General features: G+C 51.7%; 2 non-coding genes and 3 pseudogenes across 2 annotated transcripts; all 5 read left to right on the forward strand.

The window, feature by feature from the left end:
- Nucleotides 1-1,112: 1,112 nt before the first annotated feature.
- On the forward strand, nucleotides 1,113-1,292 carry LOC146817531 (U2 spliceosomal RNA; annotated as a pseudogene).
- Nucleotides 1,293-9,878: 8,586 nt separating this feature from the next.
- Nucleotides 9,879-10,078, forward strand: LOC146817532 (U2 spliceosomal RNA). The gene has a single exon (XR_014964951.1). It is a non-coding gene; the product is annotated as a U2 spliceosomal RNA (small nuclear RNA).
- Nucleotides 10,079-11,294: 1,216 nt separating this feature from the next.
- LOC146817533 (U2 spliceosomal RNA) lies at nucleotides 11,295-11,497 on the forward strand (annotated as a pseudogene).
- A 2,164-nt stretch (nucleotides 11,498-13,661) lies between these two features.
- Nucleotides 13,662-13,837, forward strand: LOC146817534 (U2 spliceosomal RNA; annotated as a pseudogene).
- A 9,686-nt stretch (nucleotides 13,838-23,523) lies between these two features.
- Nucleotides 23,524-23,708, forward strand: LOC146817535 (U2 spliceosomal RNA). Its single transcript, XR_014964943.1, has one exon. It is a non-coding gene; the product is annotated as a U2 spliceosomal RNA (small nuclear RNA).
- Nucleotides 23,709-24,128: the final 420 nt, after the last annotated feature.

Raw genomic sequence — 24,128 nt, forward strand, 5'->3', positions numbered from 1 at the left:
TTAAAAAAACTGCAAAGAACTCTCCTTGAGTTTTTCTGGGCCTCCAAAATGGAGAAAATCAAAAGAGAAATAGTCTACAAAAAACCAGAAAATGGAGGGAAGGGAATCCCAAACTTGCATCTGTATTTCCTAATCACCTACACATCAGCGTGCCTAAATGTGATCATTGAAAGGAACATAGCAGCACACTTCATTAGGTATGGAACAACAAACACGTTCAGATCAGCGAAACTACTGGAACAAAAAAATAGCCTCCCCACCGCCTTTGACCCACCAAAAATGTACCAGATCATAGCGGAATTCTTCAGAGGCATTTAACCAATGAACCTAGAAATAGAAGATTTTAGCAATAGAACATCCCTAAAATCAGCAATAGGAGAGAAAGAAGTATTGACCCCAGCAAACAACCTAAACGAAACTCAGTCCACTAAAGCATGGAAACTAGCCTGCAGCAAGGAAATCACCAACAGCCAAAAGGACATTACATGGCTGGCCATACACAAAGCTCTACCAGTCAAGAGTTTCCAAAAGAGAAGAGGACTATCCAAGGAGGCTACTTGCCCAAGAGACAACTGTGTGGCGGAGGAAACAGTCCTTCACTTCCTGTGGAACTGCCACTTCGCCCAGGACAGATGGAGAACCATCGGCCCCCTAATCAAAGGGATCACAGGCCAGGACAACATAAACTATGAGCTCACTTTGTACGGCTTCCCCACCAACTGCAAAAAAGACTACCAAGACCCCCTATGGAAAATCATCGCCTGTGTAAAACAAAGCCTATGGAACGCAAGAAACATGGGCATCTACCAACACAAGAACTTTACAATAAAAGACTGTATTCACATTGCTTTGGACAAACTGATGACATACTACTATGTTGATATTAAAAAAAGTGGTAAAGAAATAACAGAAAAAAAAATGGCAGCAAAAGAAATGGGCTGAATGGGCCAAATAAAACACTTTAGCATAAAGGTGTTCTTCCTCTTATGAAATATATCTTGATGGAAAACTGCTAGGAATTCCTGCGAGCATCTCCAAAGTCAGTTAAGATGTACACCACCCAACATGAGATTGGTTAAAATGTAACGCTGACACAAATATTTAAATAAAGTATATTTTTACAACAAAAAAAAAAAAAATCTGTTCTTATCAGTTTAATATCTGATACGTCCTCTATCTGGGGACCATATATTAAATTGATTTTTGGAACAGGGAGATGGAATAGGAGCTTGCTCTGTCCACTCCACCCATCAACCTGGTATTGCAGTACCTCCAGGAATGGTGCACTTCCCCACCCGGGGAAAACAATGCTGTTGAAAGATAGATGAGAAAACGAAAGTAGCGCTTCACTACCAAACCCTGTAAAGTGGCGCTACTGTGTTTGTGCGAGAATAAAACCACCCTGGTCACTGCGCCTTGCTTTATTTATTTATTTATGTCATTGATCTGCCGCAAACGCGCTTTATTTATTTATATATTTTTCACGTTTTCTGGAACTTATTTTTTATTTTTATTTCCTTCTCCATCCAGACGCTGCACTTTGGAAGAGAAAAATGTCAGAAGGAGACTGCTTTTCCAGCATCAGAGTTTCCTTCGTTTTTGGATCCATTTCACTGGGGAACGAATTGAGGAAGTTTTCCAGCAAGTCAGTAGGATCGAGGTAGAGACGGAAAGAGATGAGGAGAGAGAGGGAGAGGGAGGGAGGGAGGGAGAGTGAGGGAGGGAGGGGGGAGAGGGAGGGAGGGAGGCAGGGAGAGGGAGGGAGGGAGGCGGGGAGGGAGGGAGGGGGGAGAGGGAAGAGAGGGAGGGGGGGAGAGGGAAGAGAGGGAGGGGGGGAGAGGGAGGGAGGGAGGGAGACGGAAGGAGGGAGGGAGGGAGAGGGAGGGAGGGAGGCAGAGAAGTGGACACTGCCCTTGGCTTCTCTGAGCAATGAAGGAAAATACAGTCCTTTTCCTTCTTTGCCCGCCCCACCCGTCCCCGAACGGCCACGAACAGCCAAGCCTTATCTATAGGCCTTTGGCTACATGGGAGCATTGTCCCGCGCAGGCGAGGGCGAGGCGCCGGCCACTTCCTGTCGGGGAGCTGTCCAGGGCATCCTGGCCTGATTCCCAGCATCCCCCGGCTGCCAGGCTTTCCGGCCAGCCGGCTGGAAGCAGAGGACAGGAAGGGGCGGGGCATGCAAATGCTAGAAAGAGGACATTGTGGGTATGCTAAGTGACGCCTAACGAGGCGAGAGCCGTGGAGGACTCTGGGAGCCGGGAGAAGGCCCGAGGCCAGGGCCTCCTTTCTATGGGCACATGCTGAGCTCCCGCTAGGAGTCAGAAAAAGGCGAAAGGGCATCAAGCGACGGTGCGAGGGAAGACCCCGGTCCGGGTCAGCCAGGGAGTTTGCTCCGGGATGTGTGAATTCTGGCACCATTCTGGTTATTGCTTCTCGGCCTTTTGGCTAAGATCACAGGTAGGTTTGCCTAGTCTGGGGGTCTAGCTGGGAGGTCTGACTCTGATCCCCAACACTTGAAGGTGCTGGGCCTGCGTTCCTTGGCTTGTCCTAGGCCAGGCTGCGTGCCAACGAGTGAAGGGAGGAAGGGTCCAGGGAGAACTTGAGGGCGGTCATCCAGGGAGCTGGGACTCGTATCTGGCCTGTCCGGAGCGAGGCTGCGCCACCTGGAGAAACCAAACTTGAGGGATACCTGGGATATCGGGACGGGTCACTACACATAGCTGTAGGGACGGATCAAAGGACACCCGCAATCTACCGCGACCTAGCGCCCGCCGGCGGACCGGCCCCCACCCCAGAGGGAGAGCACACCTGCACCGAGAACCTCAGCTCAAGACACACACACCTGCAGATTTCGATACCGGGACCATCCTTTTGTGACGAGCCGGCCGCCCTGACAGGATGACCCCCTGAAAGACGAGCGCTGCACCCCCCCCCTTGGGACTCGCACGTTTTCTTTGCGACCCAGCGCAAAGTGAGGAGACAACCACCGCCGCCTAACCGTGGCCCAGACACCTGAGTGCAGTAAGAGGTGGGTTGGCAGCCCCGCCGTCGTTGCCTGAACCCCCCCTTGTTTCTTGGCACACTGAACGTGCCACTCACGAGGCACAAGTGAGAGGCTGCCCACCACCGTCCAACTGGGCTCCAGGCACCCAGGAGCAACGAGAGGCGGTTGTACTGCCCCCACCGACGCCACCTGCTCCCCCCCGGCTGCTTGGCACACTGAACGTGCCACCCTCGAGCGCAAAGAGAGGAGACACTCACCGCTGCCTAACGGCGCACCTGGCACCCAAGAACCGCGAGAGGCGGGTTTGCGGCCTCACCAACGTCGCCGGCAACCTCCTGCTTCTTGGCACACGGAAACGACCACCCACGAAATGCACAGCGAGGTACTGCCCCCTGCCGTCGGCAGTGCCCCGGACCCCCAGGAGCAGCGGGAAGTGTTTTTTCAGCCCCCACTGACGCCGCCTGCACCCCCTCGCCTCGTAGCACTGAACGTGCCACCCACGCAGCACAGAGCGAGGAGCTGCCCACTGTTGCCCAACTGTGCTCCAGCCACCCAGGAGCAGCAAGAGGCGAGCTTGCAGCCTCCACCCACCATGCCGTCCTCCCGAGGTTGCTTTGCATGGCACTTTGGAGGGTCACTTGTGAGGCACAAAGCAAGCATCGGCCCGACACCACCTAACCATGCTCCAAGCATCCAGGAGCAGCAAGAGGTCGGTCGCACCCCCCACCGTCGCTTGCCATCGCCCCCTGCCTTCCCTCGCTGGGCAAACTGAGAGCTCCACCCGCGAGCTGCCAAGAAGCTCCAGCCGCTCCCCACTGACTTTGCACAAGCCAGGCGATCCAGAGTGTGGTCGGGACAACAGAACCACACTCACGCCCGCACCTGGCCCTTTCACCCGCCCGAGATCGCGGATTTGGTTTTGCCCGCCCCCGCACGTGCCACCACCGGTCAAGTCCCTGCACAGTGACGGATTGAAAGTCTCGCACCGGGCTGCTGCCACCAGCCCGCACAGCGACCCCGGCGCCAGCCTGACCCAGCGCTTCATCCCCCGGGAGCGGTCCCAACCGGAGATCGGCGCTGGGAACCACGCCACCACCCCCCAGCAGCCAACACCGACACAGCAGCCTACAAAGAAGGAACGGGCTTCTCTTCATACCCCCACGAGGAAAAACGGAGTGAATTCACGAACACAAAGGTGAGTCTGCGCCCCCCCTCCACAGCGCGGACCCCCCATCTCAAACCCACTCCCCCCTGGTGGCCCCCTTTAAGCCCAAGACGCTCTGATAACCCGCCCATTTTACTTGCTGTAAGACAGACCCAGGCGGAAAGAGGGCAACAAACGAACCTTTCATACCAATGGTGACCTACAGCCAAATATAACTTTTTTTTTTCCCCTCTCACCCCACAAGCACCCCCCGAATGTGGTAAATATGGCAATAATGTGTTCCTACCTTTAACGTGTTGTTTGTGTACTGCCAAACGCCGTTTTTTAACGTGCAAACAGGTCATAAGATTTTCATAAGTTTACATTTTCCTAGAGCAAGTCACATGTGTTTTCAAAATGTTTCATAATGTATGTGTCTAGTCAGAACCCCCCTGATCCCCCCTGTTCCCCAAAACAACCATAGGATTAGACATGACAACCCACAATGAGCCAAAGTATGCGGCCGGCACGGCGCGCAAAGATGATAAAACTAAAAATACAGTAAGGATAGAGATTGAAGGTGCAATTTTGAAAGACCATTTAAAAATTCTCATGAATGATGTCTTAGTTAAACATTTTAACGTGCAGACCAGGGACCTGAAACGCATGGCTGAATATAACAAGCAGGGAATTTATGATTTTACCTTTACCAAGCAAGAAACATGCAACAACTTAATGCAAAATGTGTCAATTAATGCAGGAAAAACTAAGGGATATAAAATTACCTCACTGTCCGCACCGGCGGAAATCGCTGTTTACGTGTACATGTACAACCCATGGGTCTCCCCATGGGAGATCGACAAATTTTTGCAAAGATACTGCACCAAAGTAAGGGGAGGAATGGAACTTAAGAACCAATGGGGTGTGTGGAATGGACGCAGAAAGTTCACAGTAACCCTAAAAAGAGACCCACTAGGCCTAGGGGGGGTTTGCCATCTCCCAAACACCTTCGCCATAGGACCAAACAATGGGTACCTATATTACCAAGGGCAACCAATATTTTGCAGAAAATGCAGAAAGTTTGGACACAGCAAGGAAGAATGCACAAACAATGGGTGTCGCAACTGTGGTCAGGACTCACATCCCACGCACGAATGCCCAATCCCAAAGGAGTGCAATCTATGTGGACTGACAAACCACCTGTGCTGGAACTGCCCAGACAGACAAAAATCCTACGCAGCAGCAGCAAGCAGTAAGGAAACCATTTGGGGGAAAAAAATGTATGACCTTCTTAAGAGCCAAACAACGGACTCACATCCACCCAAAATACCTTATACCTCTGTCATAATCCCACCTCCCGCGACCTCACAACAACACTCGCCCTCTACGCAGCAATAGGAAACCAGCCAAACCAACACACCCAAAGAAACCCCCAACCCAAAAGAGGCAAAGGAAAAGCCATGTCCAAACAAAGGCGCTGAAGCAGGCCCAAACTCAGACCAAGCGCCAGAAGCTCCAGAAACAGAGGAGACACTACAAATCTTCCTACAAGACCAAACTCTGTACGAAGAAGTAATAGAGCAAGAAGAGGTACAGACAGAGGACTCAATGGAAACACTCATTCTCACCCAAACAACCTCAGCAGTCCCAGAGACACAAGAAGAAGAGCTTCCCAGATCCCTAATAGAAATTTCTTCAGGGGAAACAGAACTCCCTTCCCAGAGCCAAGAAGACACTCAACCCCCCTCCCCCCTTGAGGTAGAGTCAGAGACGGAATCCGAGTCAAACCTCGAAGCAACACCACAAATGTTCAAATCTTTCCCAAAGAAATGGGAAACAGCAAAGAGCAACAAAACGAACAAAGCCCAAGACAAAGGAAGAGAAGAAGATAAAAACCAAAACAGAACAACAAGATACCAGAAGAAAATAGAGAAGAAGCTCCAAATCAAAGCAAACTACAAACGCAAATAAGAACCGGTTCGCACCTCTGACAGACCTCTCAGAAATGGAGAACCCTACAAACAACGACAGAACCCCAAACAAACCGATCCAGCACCAGACAAAAGAAACCCTCTTTGTGTCCTCACCCTCCCTAGAAAGCCTAGAGGAAATACACGCCCAAAAGCAAGGAACACAATCCTGGAAAGAATCAGAAGCAAGAAGCAAAAAAGAATGAACACTCACTTTCTACCCTTAATGATGGATACACCAAGAAAACTCACAATAGCAACCTTAAATGTCAGAGGAATAAAACAGACCACCACAAGAGCCGCCATCCTAGAGCACTGCAGAACAATCAAGGCAGACATAATTTGCCTACAGGAATGCAACCTACCCCAAATGCAGAGCTACCAAGGCTACGCCAAAGAGTGGCATGAAGGCCCATCCGCATGGTCAGGAGGGGGTAACAAAAACGCAGGGATAGCCATACTATGCAAAAACAAATACTTCCTTTTCACCAGTGAAACAAACATAAGCCCAGGAAGATCCCTGAAGGTGAACATCAAGATAGGAGACCAGCATCTCAGAATTTGCAACATATATGCACCTGCAGACAAGAACGGAAGAACTTTTTGAAAATACCTCCTTCTTCCTAACAGGGACTACCCCCACACTTGTCGCCGGGATTTCAACTGCATAATGCACCCAAAGGATAGAAAGGGCACCAGCACAGACTACAAGTTGGACAAATCCTCCACAACATGGCTGAAAATAGCACAAGACCTCTCCTTTAAAGACCTTTATGGCGACAACAACCCCAAAGGCACAGGGATGACGTGGAAATCAGACAAAGGGGACACATCCTCCAGAATAGATTTTGTGTTTGCCTCCAACTCAATCTCCTACGTTAGTGCACAAACTGAAACCAGCGCACTCACAGACTATGAAACCCCCTTCATAGACTGCAAACTAAACTTTGATCACAGCAAAGGCCCAGGGATATGGAAACTCAACATATCTATCCTAGAAGAAGAGGAGGTAGTCTCAAACTACATCAAAGAATATACAACATGGCGCAGAGCACAACAAAAATTCATATCCAAAGCCAGATAGTGGGAATGGGTGAAGAAGAAAAGCAAACGTTTCTTCATCAATGCAAGCATGCAAAAAGCCAAAGAAAAAAGAGAACTCTACCAAACTATCCAGGACAAACTCCACCTACTAGAGAGATTCAAAGACTCAGGAGTGGATGTAGAAGAAGAACTCCAAGAAACCCGAAGTAAACTCAAAAAATGGTTTACAGAAAGAGGCAAGCAAACCATCTTCAACTCAAGAGTCAAGATCTTTGAGGGAGATGAAAAATGCACAAGGTTCTTCTTCAAAAAGAGCAACCACACACACAAGGAAATGAACAAAATATGGAACAAAGACGGAGTCCTACAAAAAGGCAAAACAAACATACAGACCACTGTACAAGAATACTATAACACCTTATACAAAGAAAAAGTCACAACCTCACAAGAATCCTCAAACTTCCTTGTATCCACTGAAAAAAACCCTGTCGCAAGAAGAACAAACTTACCTACAAACCCCCCTAGATGGGGAAGACTTCCTGCAAGCCCTATCTCAATGCTCCCCTCTCTCCTCCCCAGGAGAAGATTGACTCCCATGGGAATTCTACAAAAAATTTTGGTCAACACTATGCGCGGATTTCATGAGCATGATAGAGGAATGCACGAAGACAAAGACCTTCCCCCCATCCTTGTCCAAAGGAGTTATTTCCTTAATTTACAAAAAAGGTAGGAAAGAAGACCTTAAAAACTGGAGGCCCATCTCCCTCCTAAACGTAGATAGCAAACTACTGGCAAAAGTGCTAACAAATAAACTAAAAAAAGTTTTGAAATCCCTTATCATTGAGGACCAATCCTGTGCGGTCCCCAAAGAAAAGTATGGGATAGCCTAATGACAACCAGAGAAACTATCAGGCTCGCTGTAGAACACAACCAACCTTTAGGCGTTTTATTCCTAGATCTACAAAAAGCCTTCGACAACGTCTCTCATGACTTCCTCTTTAAAGTCCTAGGAAAAATGGGTGTCCCCAGCTCCTTCACTGAGATTGTCCAAGCACAGTACAAAGACGCAGTCAGCCAAGTCTTGATCAACGGGTCACTAACAGAGAAGATCCACATCAGGTCCAAGGTTAGACAGGGATGCCCGTTATCACCTGCCCTTTTCATCTGTGCCATCGAACCCCTCCTACATAAAATCAGGCAAGACCCAAACATTAAAGGGCACTTTGTCCCGGGTGGGAACGGGAAAAGAGTTACATGGATGATGTAACTATCTTTTGTAACGATGCCCAGGAAGTTAACAGAGTCATCACGCATGCCACCTCCTTCTCTAAAGCTTCTGCCCTAGAAATTAATAAAGAGAAATCTACCTGCATGATCATAGGTCAATGGGACAACCTGGCAAAAACGGAGGTTACAGTTACAAGGGATCCTATTAAAATACTAGGGGTCCACTTCAGTACAAACACAACTGGGGAACAAAACTGGCCACGATAAAGGAAAAAATACTAAAAAAGATGTATTTTTGGAAACTAAGAAACCTTTCCATAGAAGGTAAAGTTTTGATGGTTAAAGCTATTGTATTACCAATTTTATTGTACCTTGCGGTGGTTTTCCCACCTAATACTGTTATGCTGAAAAGCCTGCAGAAAATGATTTTCAACTTTGTTTGGAACTCCAAAATGGAGAAACTCAAGAGGGACTACATGTACAAACCCAAAGAAAAAGGGGGTAAAGATGTCCCCAACCTAAAATTGTTTTTGTCCTCAAAATACCTGCACTTATGCAGGAGCGCCTTAGAAAAGAAAACCAGATTTGTCGCGGACTACATTACATACTCAACCGCACTAATGCTGCAAAAATATGATCTAGTGCAATTTTCGAACGAAACCCACATTGTTTTATGACACCAAAGATCTTCGAACCACTAAAAACAATTATTGAACATTGCAGAGCACAAGACATTGATTTGAAAGCCTGTGTGGAAAAAAACTGTTGGAAGCATGAGCTCAAAGCCGCGGAATCGGTCCTGATAGCCAACAACCTATCAGAGAGTCAATCAAAAGCAGTATGGGAACAGACAAACAACAGATGCTTATCCAACCACCAAAAGGACATTGCATGGATGGCAGTCACAAAATGCCTGCCAGTAAAGGCATTTCAACACAAGAGACACTTAGCAAAAGACTCAAAATGCCCCAGATCAACATGTGCCGGAGAAGAATCTGTCCTCCACTACCTGTGGAACTGTGCCTTTGCTCAGGAAATCTGGAAGAAAATGGGGAAACTCATCAAAAAGATCACCAAACAGCCATCACTCTCCTACAAACTCATCCTATATGGTATCGGCATGTCCTGCCCAAAGGAGAAAAAGGACACACTGTGGAGGCTGATAAACTGTATCAAAGAGAGCCTCTGGTCTTCCAGAAACCTAAAACTGTTCAAACACAAGGAAATCTCCCCCGAAGAGTGCATCAAAATGGCACTCGACTAAATGCAAACCTATGTCTTTGTAGATATAAAAAAGAAAGGACAAGAATGGGCGCTAGACAACTGGAAGCAGAAAGACTGGTCAAAATTAATAAACAATTCATAAAAACCTGTATAATAACCAAACATCAATCTAGATGTAAATGTTGCACGTGTCAGAGCTGCGTCTCTATCATGGATGCAAAATAACTGTACGCCACCATATTGGATTGGCTAAACTGTAAATATGTCAAATTTTAAACAAAGCCCGTTGAAACTTAAAAAAAAATAATAATCTGTTCTTATCAGTTTTTAATATCTGATACGTCCTCTATCTGGGGACCATATATTAAATTGATTTTTGGAACAGGGAGATGGAATAGGAGCTTGCTCTGTCCACTCCACGCATCAACCTGGTATTGGAGTACCTCCAGGAATGGTGCACTTCCCCACCCGGGAAAAACAATGCTGTTGAAAGATAGATGAGAAAACGAAAGTAGCGCATCACTACCAAACCCTGTAAAGTGGCGCTACTGTGTTTGCGCGAGAATAAAACCACCCTGGTCACCGCGTCTTGCTTTATTTATTTATTTATGTCATTGATCTGCCGCAAACGCGCTTTATTTATTTATTTATTTATTCATATATTTTTCACGTTTTCTGGAACTTTCTTTTATTTTTATTTCCTTCTCCATCCAGACGCAGCACTTTGAAAGAGAAAAATGTCAGAAGGAGACTGCTTTTCCAGCAAGAGTTTCATTCGTTTTTGGATCCATTTCACTGGGGAACGAATGGAGGAAGTTTTCCAGCAAGTCAGTAGGATCGAGGTAGAGACAGAAAGAGACGAGGAGACAGACAGAGAGAGAGAGAGGGAGGGAGGGAGGGAGGGAGGGAGGGAGGCAGAGAAGTGGACACTGCCCTTGGCTTCTCTGAGCAAAGAAGAAAAATACAGAGTCCTTTTCCTTCTTTGTCCGCCCCGCCCGTCCCCGAATGGCCACGACCGGCCAAGCCTTATCTATAGGCCTTTGGCTACAGGGGAGCAGTGTCCCAGGCAGGCGAAGGCGAGGCGCCGGCCACTTCCTGTCGGAGCTGTCTAGGGCGCCCTGGTCTGATTCCCAGCATCCCCCGGCTGCCAGGCTTTCCGGCCAGCCGGCTGGAAGCATTGGACAGGAAGGGGCGGGGCATGCAAATACTAGAAAAAGGACAACATGGGTATGCTAAGTGACGCCTAATGAGGCGCCAGCCGAGGAGGACTCTGGGAGCAGGGAGAAGGCCCGAGGCCAGGGCCTCCTTTCTATGGGCACGTGCTGAGCTCTCGCTAGGAGTCAGAAAAAGAGGCACAAGGGGCTCAAGCGATGGTGCGAGGGAAGACCCCGGTCCGGGTCAGCCAGGGAAACCCTTAAATGGGGAGGGGGCCCTAGAGGGGCCACTAAACTGTTTTTATTCTTTTCTTCCCTTCAATCCAGGAACCAGTCTGGCAACGGGAGAGAGGAGAGGGAAGATGAAGACAGGTAGAGTAAATGTAAAAATTTACTGTATGTATTTGACTAACGTGACCTTTTCCCTTCACAGGTTAAAGGTTAACGGGATAGCTTGCGCACTTGTTGCCAAGTTTGTTACCAACGACTGACGAGCAAAAAGGGTGTTGTGGAAGGTGACGATTGATGTATCTGAACCCGAAATGACGCCCTGACAAAGGAAAAAAAGAAAAAGAAATCTGTTCTTATCAGTTTAATATCTGATACGTCCTCTATCTGGGGACCATATATTAAATTGATTTTTGGAACAGGGAGATGGAATAGGAGCTTGCTCTGTCCACTCCACGCATCAACCTGGTATTGGAGTACCTCCAGGAATGGTGCACTTCCCCACCCGGGGAAAACAATGCTGTTGAAAGATAGATGAGAAAACGAAAGTAGCGCTTCACTACCAAACCCTGTAAAGTGGCGCTACTGTGTTTGTGCGAGAATAAAACCACCCTGGTCACTGCGCCTTGCTTTATTTATTTATTTATGTCATTGATCTGCCGCAAACGCGCTTTATTTATTTATATATTTTTCACGTTTTCTGGAACTTTTTTTTAATTTTTATTTCCTTCTCCATCCAGACGCTGCACTTTGGAAGAGAAAAATGTCAGAAGGAGACTGCTTTCCCAGCATCAGAGTTTCCTTCGTTTTTGGATCCATTTCACTGGGGAACGAATTGAGGAAGTTTTCCAGCAAGTCAGTAGGATCGAGGTAGAGACGAGGAAAGAGACGAGGAAAGGGAGGGAGGGAGGGAAGGAGGGAGGGAGGGAGAGAGGGAGGTAGGGAGGTAGGGAGGTAGGGAGGTAGGGAGGTAGGCAGAGAAGTGGACACTGCCCTTGGCTTCTCTGAGCAATGAAGGAAAATACAGAGTCCTTTTCCTTCTTTGCCCGCCCCGCCCGTCCCCGAACGGCCACGAACGGCCAAGCCTTATCTATAGGCCTTTGGCTACAGGGGAGCAGTGTCCCGGGTAGGCGAGGGCGAGGCGCCGGCCTCTTCCTGTCGGGGAGCTGTCCAGGGCATCCTGGCCTGATTCCCAGCATCCCCCGGCTGCCAGGCTTTCCGGCCAGCCGGCTGGAAGCAGAGGACAGGAAGGGGCGGGGCATGCAAATGCTAGAAAGAGGACAACGTGGGTATGCTAAGTGAAGCCTAACGAGGCAAGAGCCGTGGAGGACTCTGGGAGCCGGGAGAAGGCCCGAGGCCAGGGCCTCCTTTCTATGGGCACATGCTGAGCTCCCGCTAGGAGTCAGAAAAAGTGGAGATAGGGCCTCAAGCGACGGTGCGAGGGAAGACCCCGGTCCGGGTCAGCCAGGGAGATTGCTCCGGGAGGTGTGAATTCTGGCACCATTCTGGTTATCGCTTCTCGGCCTTTTGGCTAAGATCACAGGTAGGTTTGCCTAGTCTGGGGGTCTAGCTGGGAGGTCTGACTCTGATCCCCGACACTTGAAGGTGCTGGGCCTGCGCTTCTTGGCTTGTCCAAGGCCATGCTGCGTGCCGACGAGTGAAGGGATAAAGGGTCCAGGGAGAACTCGGGGCGGTCAAGCAAGGGGCTGGGACTCGTATCTGGCTTGTCCGGAGCGAGGCTGCGCCACTTAGAGAAGCCAAACCTTAGGGACACCTGAGACATCTGGATGGGTCACTGCACATAGCTGTAGTGGCCGGGCTCCCCCCACCCCTGAGGGAGAGAGCTCACCTGCACCTGAATCCAGAGCCCGGGACACGCACGTCCCCCTGCCCGCTGACCGTGTCGCTGGCACCACTTTCGCGACGAGCCTGCTGCCCCTGACCCACTAGACCGGATGACCACTGCGGGACGAGCGCGGCCTTATCTCTAGATCCACGCCTTTTTTGCTGCCCATCGCAAAACCCAAGAGACGCCCACCGTCACCTATCCGCGCTCCAGACACCCAAGAGCAATGAGAGTCGGGATAACAGACCCCACCGACGTTGCCTTTTGCTTTCCTGGCACACAGAGAGTGCCACCTGCGAGGCACCGAGACGCGTCCCCCACTCCCCAGCGTGGAGAAAAAGACACCAGCACACACGGGCAGCTGAGCTCTAAAGGGAAGCCCTCAAACAAGCCCCTGCTCGCGCCCACGCCCGAGACTCTCGTGGGCTGAGCAGAGCAGCGCAATGGGAAGAGCACACCTACTCCCAGAGCCGCGCCTCGTGGAATCTTCTCACTGACACCACGCTTTTCACACAAACAGCTGACCATAAATGAATGCCTAAAACTGTGTTTCAATAAAGCAATGATATATGTTACGTATGACATTAAAAGAGTAGGCCAGGCAGAAGCCAGCCAAATATGGAAACATAAAAATTGGGCTAAATAATAAAAGCATCATAAAAGAGCCCCCAATATGGGGTAAGTCTTAATATAGTAAAGTATCTAGATGGAAACCACCAAAGTACATGCCTGCGAGCACCACACTTTGGATTGGTAAAAAGTACACCACCCTACAAGGGATTGGTTAAAATGTATCATGTACCAAACTTTATAAATAAAGATATATTTTTACAACAAAAAAAATCTGTTCTTATCAGTTTAATATCTGATACGTCCTCTATCTGGGGACCATATATTAAATTGATTTTTGGAACAGGGAGATGGAATAGGAGCTTGCTCTGTCCACTCCAAGCATCAACCTGGTATTGCAGTACCTCCAGGAATGGTGCACTTCCCCACCCGGGGAAAACAATGCTGGTGAAAGATAGATGAGAAAACGAAAGTTGCGCTTCACTACCAAACCCTGTAAAGTGGCGCTACAGTGTTTGCGTGAGAATAAAACCACCCTGGTCACCGTGTCTTGCTTTATTTATTTATTTTATCTATTTGCCACTTTGCAGCCACCGTGTCATGCTTTTATTTATTTATTTTTCACGTTTTCTGTAAAAAAAAATTTTTTTAATTTCCTTCTCCATCCAGACGCTGCACTTTGAAAGAGAAAAATGTCAGAAGAAGACTGCTTTTCCAGCAACAGAGTTTCATTCGTTTTTGAATCCATTCCACTGGGGAATGAATACAGGACGTTTTCCAGCAACATAGCTGCGTGGTTGTAAGGAATTTCACCGACGTAATTTTGGTGAGTCCCTGGGTACGCACACAGCGTGCTCGGCTCGGGGACACTCACACTCACACGGACCGAAAAACCCACTACACCCAATTAGGAATCAGAGAAATAAACAGCCCTGATGAAAAGACAAGTATTCTCAGCACAGAGGAGGAAGGAAAGGAAACAAGAGGATTTTTCGGCCGCAAAGCGAGCCCCCAGGTGCACCGGTTGGTGCTCGGCCAGGGGGCACGCATATTACACAGAAGACCATCCCTCAGCTGCATTTTTTCACCACAGAGGGAGACCCAGAAAAGTGCGCACTTTGGCCATAAGTTGAGCCCCCAGGCGCACCGGACAGTGCACGGCCAGGGGGGACGCATTTACCTGCAAAGAAGAAGCCTTCAAAAGAAAAGCAAAGTGAGCCCTAGGATGCGCATAGCGCTTTGCCAGAGGGCACACAACTAACCATGGATGTCCCAAAGAGCTACGCGTCCACAGCTGGAGGAAGCCGTGCAGGAGGAGGAGGAGGAGGAGGAGGAGGAGGAGGAGGAGGAGAACCAGCAGGAAACAACTTTACTGGAAAAACTGCACCACCAGGTATTAAGTATTCTGTTGGATTCGAAATCAAGGAAGATGAGAAACACAAAAGAAACCTCACCCATTTAATGGACACCGTTTTAAAAAAAGTCTTTGCAATAGAACCCTCAGCAGTCAAATGCCCACAAGATTTTAGAATACGAGGTCTTTGTGACGTTAATTTTTGCAGTGAAGCCATGTATCAAACTTTCCTTTTCGATTTAAGTAACAAAAGGGACAACACAGCATTGGTAGGCTATAGTATTACCCCCTTAGCAGCACCTAGAGAAATACCAGTTACAGTACATATGTACAATCCTTTCACATCCCCAACTGAAATAGCCAATTTCTTACGCAGATTTTGCCAGTCAGTAAGGTGAGGCAGTGAATTAAAAAATGAATGGGGAATTTGGAATGGGAAGAGAAGGTACATGGTCATCCTAGAGGCAGATGAAGGGATAGGAGGAACAAACACCCTCCACTAAACTTTCCAATAGGCCCAAACAGAGGTTTCCTCTATTACCCAATTTTTGTAAAGCATGTCTACAATTTGGGTACAGTAAATAATGGTGCCCAGGAGACATATGTAGAAACTGCGGGAAAAAAGGACATATGGCCCAAGACTGCAAAGCCTCCAAAAAATGCAATTTATGTGGGGGGAACAACCATTTGTATAAAAACTGCCCAACCAGAGAAATACCCAACCAACTGGAAACTTTAACCGAAAAAAAAAATCAAAGTGCAAATCCTGAGACAAAAAATCACAAAGAGGCAGACCAAGATATAGAAAAAAGGGAAGCAAAAAATAGAAAGCAAACAGATATCCCTGACCCAAAAGATGCACACTTACACATAGTCCAAATACCAATACCACAAGTAGAAGCAAATGAGATACAAACACAAACCCACACACAAATAGTACAGGAAACACCAGAAGAGTGCCAAACTAACACAAACCTGATAGTACACCAAGAAGCAGAAATAGATGTAATAGATCAGAAGGTCACTGTTCCCTACAGGAGGCATCCCTTTGTTACTTCTGTTAGACGGATCGGGAGGGTCGGCCGAGGACAAGGGGAGAGGTCTCCGGGGAGAGCCGTCTCCAGCGATCGTACAGACAAATAACTTCCCCCCCACAGACAGATACCACACAAGGAGATGAGTTAGCGTTCTTTATAAGCACTTCTTAAGGTACGATGAAAAGGTACAAGGAGGTCTGGACTCAGGAGTCCCCTCGATTCAAGTCTCTCAAGATGGGAAAAGGGAGTAGCGGGACAGTCTGGTTACCAGTCTGGTAGTTGAGATGGTATGGTGGGTAGCTCACAATCCTCGAGCTTGGTGGTCTAGCTGGTACGGGCCGCGGCAGCGCCAGCAGGTCCCGGTGAAGATGGTCGATACACGGTCCGCGGCAGCGCCAGCAGGTCCCAGTGAAGATGGTCGATGTACGGTCCGCGGCAGCGCCAGCAGGTCCCGGAGAAGATGGTCGTTACAACGGGCCGCGGCAGCGCCAGCAGGTCCCGACGAGGATGGATGTTGCAGAAGGCCGCGGCAGCGCCAGCAGGCAGGACGATAGCTCACAAGATAGGGCTACGGCAGCGCCAGTAGTCCGTCAAGGCTGAGTTCTCTCGGTGTCTCTCGACTCCAGGATACAACTGCCTTCCTGCTCCGGAGCTGCTCCAGTTATAGGGCAGGCGCCCTTTGATGTCCGGACCCTCGCACTTGGAGGTCGGAGGGTCCGGGATGAAGGTGTCCAGACACCCAGCGGGGGGTGGAGCCGGTGCCTGGGGAAACTGGAGGCGATCGGCACCTGGCGGGGGAGAGTCCTTGGCACTTGGTTCTCCCATTGACCTGCCAAGTGGTCCGCTCACCTCCTGGGTGGATGGTGGTGCCGGGATGTCGGGGCCGGCCAGGCCCAGGGTTAGGGTCGGGTGGGGGCCACGCGGCCTCGTGGCGCAGGGCCCAAGATGGCGGCTTGACCCGGCCGAGGGAGCCGGTGGTGGCTCGGGCCCGTGATACATGGAGGTCCGAGGGCAGGAGTTCCGTCGGGAGACGGGGTGCGGGTGATTCTTGTGGGTCACGCCTGGCGGGCCGGGGCTTGGGCCCTGTCATGCGGGGAGGGAGCAAGCCCTTCGTGTGGCCTGTCCAACATGCGTCCCCCCCAGCTGAAGGCGGGGAGAGTCACCCATCTTCTTGGGGACTCTCCTCGTCGAGGCGGAAGAAGCGTGACAGGCCATCTGCGTTGGCGTGGTCTTGACCCGGTCGGTGCTCCACGGTGAAGTCCATTCCCTGCAGGGAGATGGACCAGCGCAATAGTTTTGGGTTCTCCCCCCGCATCTGCATAAGCCACTGCAGGGGTCTATGGTCTGTTTGTACCCGGAAGTGGGTACCGAAGAGATAGGGCCGGAGCTTTTTGAGGGCCCACACCACTGCGAAGGCCTCCCTCTCGATTGTGCTCCAGCGCTGTTCTCGGGCCAGGAGACGTCGGCTGATGAAGGCCACCGGCTGGTCATGACCCTCGGGGTTCACTTGGGAAAGAACCGCTCCGATGCCGTGGTCGGAGGCGTCTGTCTGTACCACGAATTCCCGACTGTAATCGGGGGCCTGGAGCACAGGGGCGGTGCACAGGGCGGCCTTCAGCTTTTCGAAGGCCGCTTGACAATCGGGGGTCCAGTTAATCCGCTTCGGTTGGTTCTTGGACGTGAGACCCGTGAGGGGCCCCACAATGCTGCCGTAGTCCCTCACGAACCGCCGGTAGTAGCCGGTGAGCCCCAAGAAGGCTCGGACTTCGGTCTGGGTGACGGGGGGCTGCCAGGACTGGATGGCAGCAATTTTAAGTTGCAGTGGGGCCACCAGCCCGCTTCCCACCTGGTGCCGCAGGTAGGTCACGGACCCTTGACCAATTTGGCATTTGCCGGCCTTAATCGTGAGGTCGGCCCGCTGGAGGGCCTGTAGGACCTCCTGGAGGTGGAGGAGGTGGTCGGACCAGTGGCGGCTGTATACAGCGATATCGTCCAGGTAGGCAGCGCTGAACTCTTCGAGCCCCGCCAAGACCTGGTTCACAAGACGTTGAAATGTAGCGGTTGCGTTCTTCATGCCGAAGGGCATGACCTTGAAGTGGTAGTGGCCATCGGGGGTAGAGAAGGCGGACCGTTCTTGAGCCCGGGGTGTGAGACCGATCTGCCAGTAGCCCGCTGTTAGGTCGAAGATACTGAGGTAGCGGGCGGCCCCCAGCCGATCGATCAATTCATCCGCTCGGGGGATAGGATGAGCGTCGGTTCGGGTGACAGCGTTCAAGCCCCGGTAGTCGACGCAGAATCTCAGTTCAGGTGTGGTGCCGGGGGCAGCGGCTTTGGGGACCAATACAACCGGGCTGGCCCAGGGACTGTCCGAGGGCTCGATGACCCCGATCGTGAGCATTTTGGCCACTTCCTCTTGTATGCAGGCCCGTACCCGATCTGGTACGCGGTAGGCCCGGTGTCGGATAGGGGGACTGTCCCTGGTGTCTACGTCGTGCAGGCACCAAGGGGTGACCCCGGGAGTGAGGGAGAACAGTGAAGCGAACCGCAGCAGGAGGTCCCGGCAGCCCTGGCGTTGCTCTGGGGTGAGGGCATCGGAGAGCCGGTCCCCGTCCACGGAACCGTCGTTCTCCTGAGTCTTCAGGAGATCCGGGAGGGGTTCGGAGTCCTCCTCTGCTCCACTGTCCGTAGCCATCAGGAGGCTGAGTTCTGAGCGTACAAAGTGTGGTTTGAGTCTGTTGGTGTGGAGGACCCGAAGGGGGTTCCGGGGGGTCCCCATGTCGATGAGGTAAGTGACGGGGCTTTTGCGCTCGACCACCTTGAAGGGCCCCGTCCACTTATCTTGCAAGGCACATGGTTCGGTGGGGGACATCACCCACACTCGTTGACCAGGTTCGAACTCGACGGAGGAGGCATTGTGAACATACCATCTCTTCATGTCTTCCTGGCTGGCCTCGAGGTTCGCCTTGGCCGTCTCCCTGAAGCGCCGGGTCTGATTGCGTAGGGCCAGGAGGTACTTGAAGACGTCTGGAGGGGTCTTTAGGGGGGCCATCTCCCAACCTTCTTTGACTAGGCTGAGGGGCCCTCGCACAGGGTGCCCGTACAGGAGTTCGAAAGGGCTAAAACCGAGGGACTTCTGGGGAACTTCTCGGTAGGCGAAGAGGAGGCACGGGAGTAGTACATCCCACTGGCGACGGAGGGGCTCTTCCAATCCCCCAATCATCCCCTTGAGAGTGCGGTTGAATCGCTCCACTAGTCCGTTCCCTTGGGGGTGATAGGGGGTCGTGAATCGGTAGGTGACCCCGCACTGTTGCCAGAGGGACTTCATGTATTTGGAGATGAAGTTCGTGCCTCGGTCGCTGACGACTTCTCGGGGGAAGCCCACCCGGGAGAAGATCCCCATTAGGGCCCGGCCAACCACCGGAGCTGTTACAGTTCGTAGAGGCACCGCCTCGGGGTAGCGGGTGGCGTGATCCACCAGTACCAGGATGAACCTATGTCCTTGTGCCGTGCGGGGGTCCAGGGGCCCCACAATGTCTATTCCTACCCTCTCGAACGGGGTGGTGACCACTGGGAAGGGTTGTAGAGGGGCTTTCAGCTTACGGCCACTCTTCCCGCTGGCCTGGCACGTGGGGCAGGACCGGCAGTGGTTCAGGACGTCGTTCCGCATCTTCGGCCAGAAAAAGTGGGTCACTAGGCGACTGTAAGTTTTGTCTTGGCCCAGGTGTCCAGCCAGGGGGACATCGTGGGCCAGGTTGAGCAGGAAGTCTCTGAAGCGGAGAGGTACCACCAGTACTCGACCGGCCCCTAGCTCTGCGATTCTCTGTTCGCTGTATAGCAGGTCGTTCTCCCAGTAGACCCAGTGAGTTCCGGTGGAGTCCCCTGCGCTCTGGGCGCTGGCTTGTTGGCGGAGTCCCTCGAGGGAGGGGCAGGTCTTTTGCTCCTGGCGGAACTGTTCTTGGGTGGGCCCCCCTTCTTGATGCCACTGAGCCAGGCCGGGGAGGTCCTGGGGTTGCGCGTCCCCTTCGGTCGTTGGTTCCGGGGGGTTGGCCTCGTCGTTGTCTTCTACTGGGGCGACCAGGGGCGGAGGTGCTGGCCATTCCGGTTCTTCTGGTCGGGGGACGGCACGGGCGGCCATGGACCGGGTGGTTACGCAGGCCCAGTCCGGGAGGCCCAGCATCCCCAGGTGCTCTCTTCTCTCGACGGTGGCCCACGGGGAACTCTCAAGGTCATTCCCTAGGAGGCAGTCCACGGGGGCATCATCCCGGACCGTCACTTTCAACAGGCCGGAGACCCCTCCCCATTCGAAGGGGACGCAGGCCATTTGACACAGACTTTCGGAATTGTCGGCTGAGCGGACGGGGCAGAGAATGTTCGGCAGGATCTGCTCGGGATTCACCAGGTGACAGCGGACGGCCGTCACACTGGCGCCTGTGTCACGTAAGGCCTCGGCCCGATGCCCATTAATGGTCACCCACTGACCGTATTTCCTGGTGTTGGCGGGTAGGGGAGCCCGCGGGACTATGTCTTTTCCCCCTAGGCACGCTAGAACCATGGCGGCCGGTTCCCACTCTTGCTGGGCCGGCTCATACTCTTCCTGTTCCTCTGATAGTCGTTCTTCCCCCAGGGCGGCGGCAGCTACCTGGCGGGGCTTGGGCGTTTGGTTCTGCGGGCAGCTCGGGTCATTGGCGTAATGGCCGACTCGCTGGCATCGGTGGCACGTGACATTGGCTCGGAACCCTGGACGCATCGGGGGGTTTCCCCGGCCGGCCGGGGGCGGGGTGCTGGCCACGGGTGTTGCCGGGAGGGTGTCTCTCCCTCGCCCCTGGCCTCCTCCCCCTCCCCGAGGACGGTGCTGGCCTTGGTTGCTTCGGTTCTGCTCGTGTGGTCCTCTCCGGCCCACTCGGGTGCTTTCCCATCGGTCAGCTTCAGCGGCGAGCTGCCGGGGGTCAGTCAATTTACTGTCGAGGAGGTGCTGCCTGAGCTCGACGAAACAGTTGTTCGACAGGTGTTCCCATACCATAAGGTTAAAGAGTTGTTCGTAGGTCGTTACATGGCTCCCCTTGATCCAACCCTCGAAGGCTCGGCTGAAATAGTTTACGTACTCCACCCAAGTTGTACCCGGGATCCGGGTGCAATCTCTGAACCTCTGGCGGTACATCTCGGGTGTGAGGCCGTAGCGGGTGAGGAGGGCCGCCTTCATGTGGTCGTAGGACGACATTTGGTGATCTGGGAGCTGCAACAGGGCATTGCGACCTTCGTTGACGAACCTCCCCCATAGTCCGGCTCCCCAATCACTCCGGTCGATCCGGTGGGAGGTCATGGCGATCTCGTAGGCTTTGAACCACTGCTGTATGTCGTCTTCTCGGACATACTCTCGGACAACATCCTTGGGGATGTGGACTTTTTTCTCGGTTGCCCCTGGGGTGTGCGGTCGCTCAGGCACCCCCGGTTCTCTATTCTGTTTCCGAAGTTCTATTTCCGCCAGTTTGCGCTCGTGTTCGAATGTTATTCTTTTTTCCTCAAGCTCTCTCTGTCTCTGTTTTTCTTCTCGTTCCTCTCGGAGCCGCAGATGCTCTAGATTTAGTTTCTGCTCGGCTAACTTTAGTTCACCGTCCATTTTGAGTCGTGCCATTTCCAACTCGTGTAATCTGGTCCTTTCTCTTTCCTGGATCTCCTCCTGCGAGAGGCCCGTTCCCCGCTCCTCGGGAGTCGTGGCGTTCCCCTCTGGTGCGACACTGTTTTGGTCGGAGGATCCGGCGATCCCAGTTTCTGCCCACGACTCAAGGGCGCGCTTCAAATCATCTTTGGTACTCAGGCCGGTGGTAGCAATGCCTAGTTCCATGCAGAATTGTTTAAGTTCGCGGTGGCTATATTCTTCCAACTTATCCATTTGGAACTTTTCAGTGGAACCGCTATCTTTGGCTGACCTCGTGGTTTTGTCGTGGGGTGAGCTACTCTCTGTACGATTACGCGTTGATTCGGATCGCGCCGCTGGCCACCAATGTTAGACGGACCGGGAGGGTCGGCCGAGGACAAGGGGAGAGGTCTCCGGGGAGAGCCGTCTCCAGCGATCGTACAGACAAATAACTTCCCCCCCACAGACAGATACCACACAAGGAGATGAGTTAGCGTTCTTTATAAGCACTTCTTAAGGTACGATGAAAAGGTACAAGGAGGTCTGGACTCAGGAGTCCCCTCGATTCAAGTCTCTCAAGATGGGAAAAGGGAGTAGCGGGACAGTCTGGTTACCAGTCTGGTAGTTGAGATGGTATGGTGGGTAGCTCACAATCCTCGAGCTTGGTGGTCTAGCTGGTACGGGCCGCGGCAGCGCCAGCAGGTCCCGGTGAAGATGGTCGATACACGGTCCGCGGCAGCGCCAGCAGGTCCCAGTGAAGATGGTCGATGTACGGTCCGCGGCAGCGCCAGCAGGTCCCGGAGAAGATGGTCGTTACAACGGGCCGCGGCAGCGCCAGCAGGTCCCGACGAGGATGGATGTTGCAGAAGGCCGCGGCAGCGCCAGCAGGCAGGACGATAGCTCACAAGATAGGGCTACGGCAGCGCCAGTAGTCCGTCAAGGCTGAGTTCTCTCGGTGTCTCTCGACTCCAGGATACAACTGCCTTCCTGCTCCGGAGCTGCTCCAGTTATAGGGCAGGCGCCCTTTGATGTCCGGACCCTCGCACTTGGAGGTCGGAGGGTCCGGGATGAAGGTGTCCAGACACCCAGCGGGGGGTGGAGCCGGTGCCTGGGGAAACTGGAGGCGATCGGCACCTGGCGGGGGAGAGTCCTTGGCACTTCGTTCTCCCATTGACCTGCCAAGTGGTCCGCTCACCTCCTGGGTGGATGGTGGTGCCGGGATGTCGGGGCCGGCCAGGCCCAGGGTTAGGGTCGGGTGGGGGCCTCGTGGCGCAGGGCCCAAGATGGCGGCTTGACCCGGCCGAGGGAGCCGGTGGTGGCTCGGGCCCGTGATACATGGAGGTCCGAGGGCAGGAGTTCCGTCGGGAGACGGGGTGCGGGTGATGCTCGTGGGTCACGCCTGGCGGGCCGGGGCTTGGGCCCTGTCATGCGGGGAGGGAGCAAGCCCTTCGTGTGGCCTGTCCAACAGGCATATAATGCTGAATAGAATTTATAAGCAACTTCTTGACATTGTTCTACCTCATAGACTCTATCTCCTTTGTCATTTAAAAGTGTGGTTAACATTTTGTGAGATACAGCTGCCTTGCGATAATATGCTCTATGGATTCCAATTGATGCCCATCTTAAATGTGAAGGACCTCTGACATGGGCTTCAATTGGATTTCCATAGAGCATATTATCAAGCCCATTATCGCCGTTTTAGCGGCAGTTTTCTGCCGCTAAAGCGGCGATAATTTTATCGCCTGGCTTGATAATATGCCCCTTGATGTTGTATCTGCACAAAACTTTTGACCCAAAAACATGCAGAAATCTTTGCTTAGCAAAAATGAACGTTTATGTGGCTGTAGATCGGGAACTTTTAGGGTATGCACAGGCTTCGGCCAAATGGCAAGTGACTAAATGGAAGGAATGGGTTACTTGAATTTGTTGTTGACATGTCTGTTTCACACCACCCCTGCCACTGGGGAATAAGGATTGGCACTTATATAGGCCTTCATTACATGAATAATCATTTTACTATCTGCTTAACCAAGTAATGATGTTGTACAAATTGTAAGAATCTTCTCTTTGTAAGTGTGCATTTGTTATTCAATAAAGGTTTTTACCACAACAAAAAAATCTGTTCTTATCAGTTTAATATCTGATATGTCCTCTATCTAGGGAGCATATATTAAATTGATTTTTGGAGCAGGGAAATGGAATAGGAGCTTGCTCTGTCCACTCCACGCATCAACCTGGTATTGCAGTACCTCCAGGAATGGTGCACTTCCCCACCCGGGGAAAAGACTAGAAAAAAAAAGTAGGGCTTAACTGTAAAGTGGCAAATGTGTTTGCCTGAGAATAAAACCAACCTGGACACTGTGTCTTGCTTCATGTATTTGCCACTTTGCGGCCACCGTGCCTTGCTGTACTTATTTCTGTTTTACTTCTTTTTTAACCTTTTTTTTTTTTTACTCCGTCCAGAGCTTGCACTTTGAAAGAGAAAAATGTCAGAGAAAGACGGTTTTTCCAGCACAAGTTTCTTTCGTTTTTGGATTCATTTCACTGGGGAACGAATGGAGGACGTTTTCCAGCAAGTCAAGAGAAGTGGGGTAGAGACGGAAAGAAAGAAAGAGAGAGCGTGAGGAGAAAGGGAGAGGGTGAGGAGAAAGAGAGAAAGAGAAAGAGAGAGAGATAGAGAGAGAGAAAGAG

Source organism: Triturus cristatus, chromosome 6, assembly GCF_964204655.1.
Source record: "Triturus cristatus chromosome 6, aTriCri1.1, whole genome shotgun sequence".
In the NCBI taxonomy this organism is placed as follows: Eukaryota; Metazoa; Chordata; class Amphibia; order Caudata; family Salamandridae; genus Triturus; species Triturus cristatus.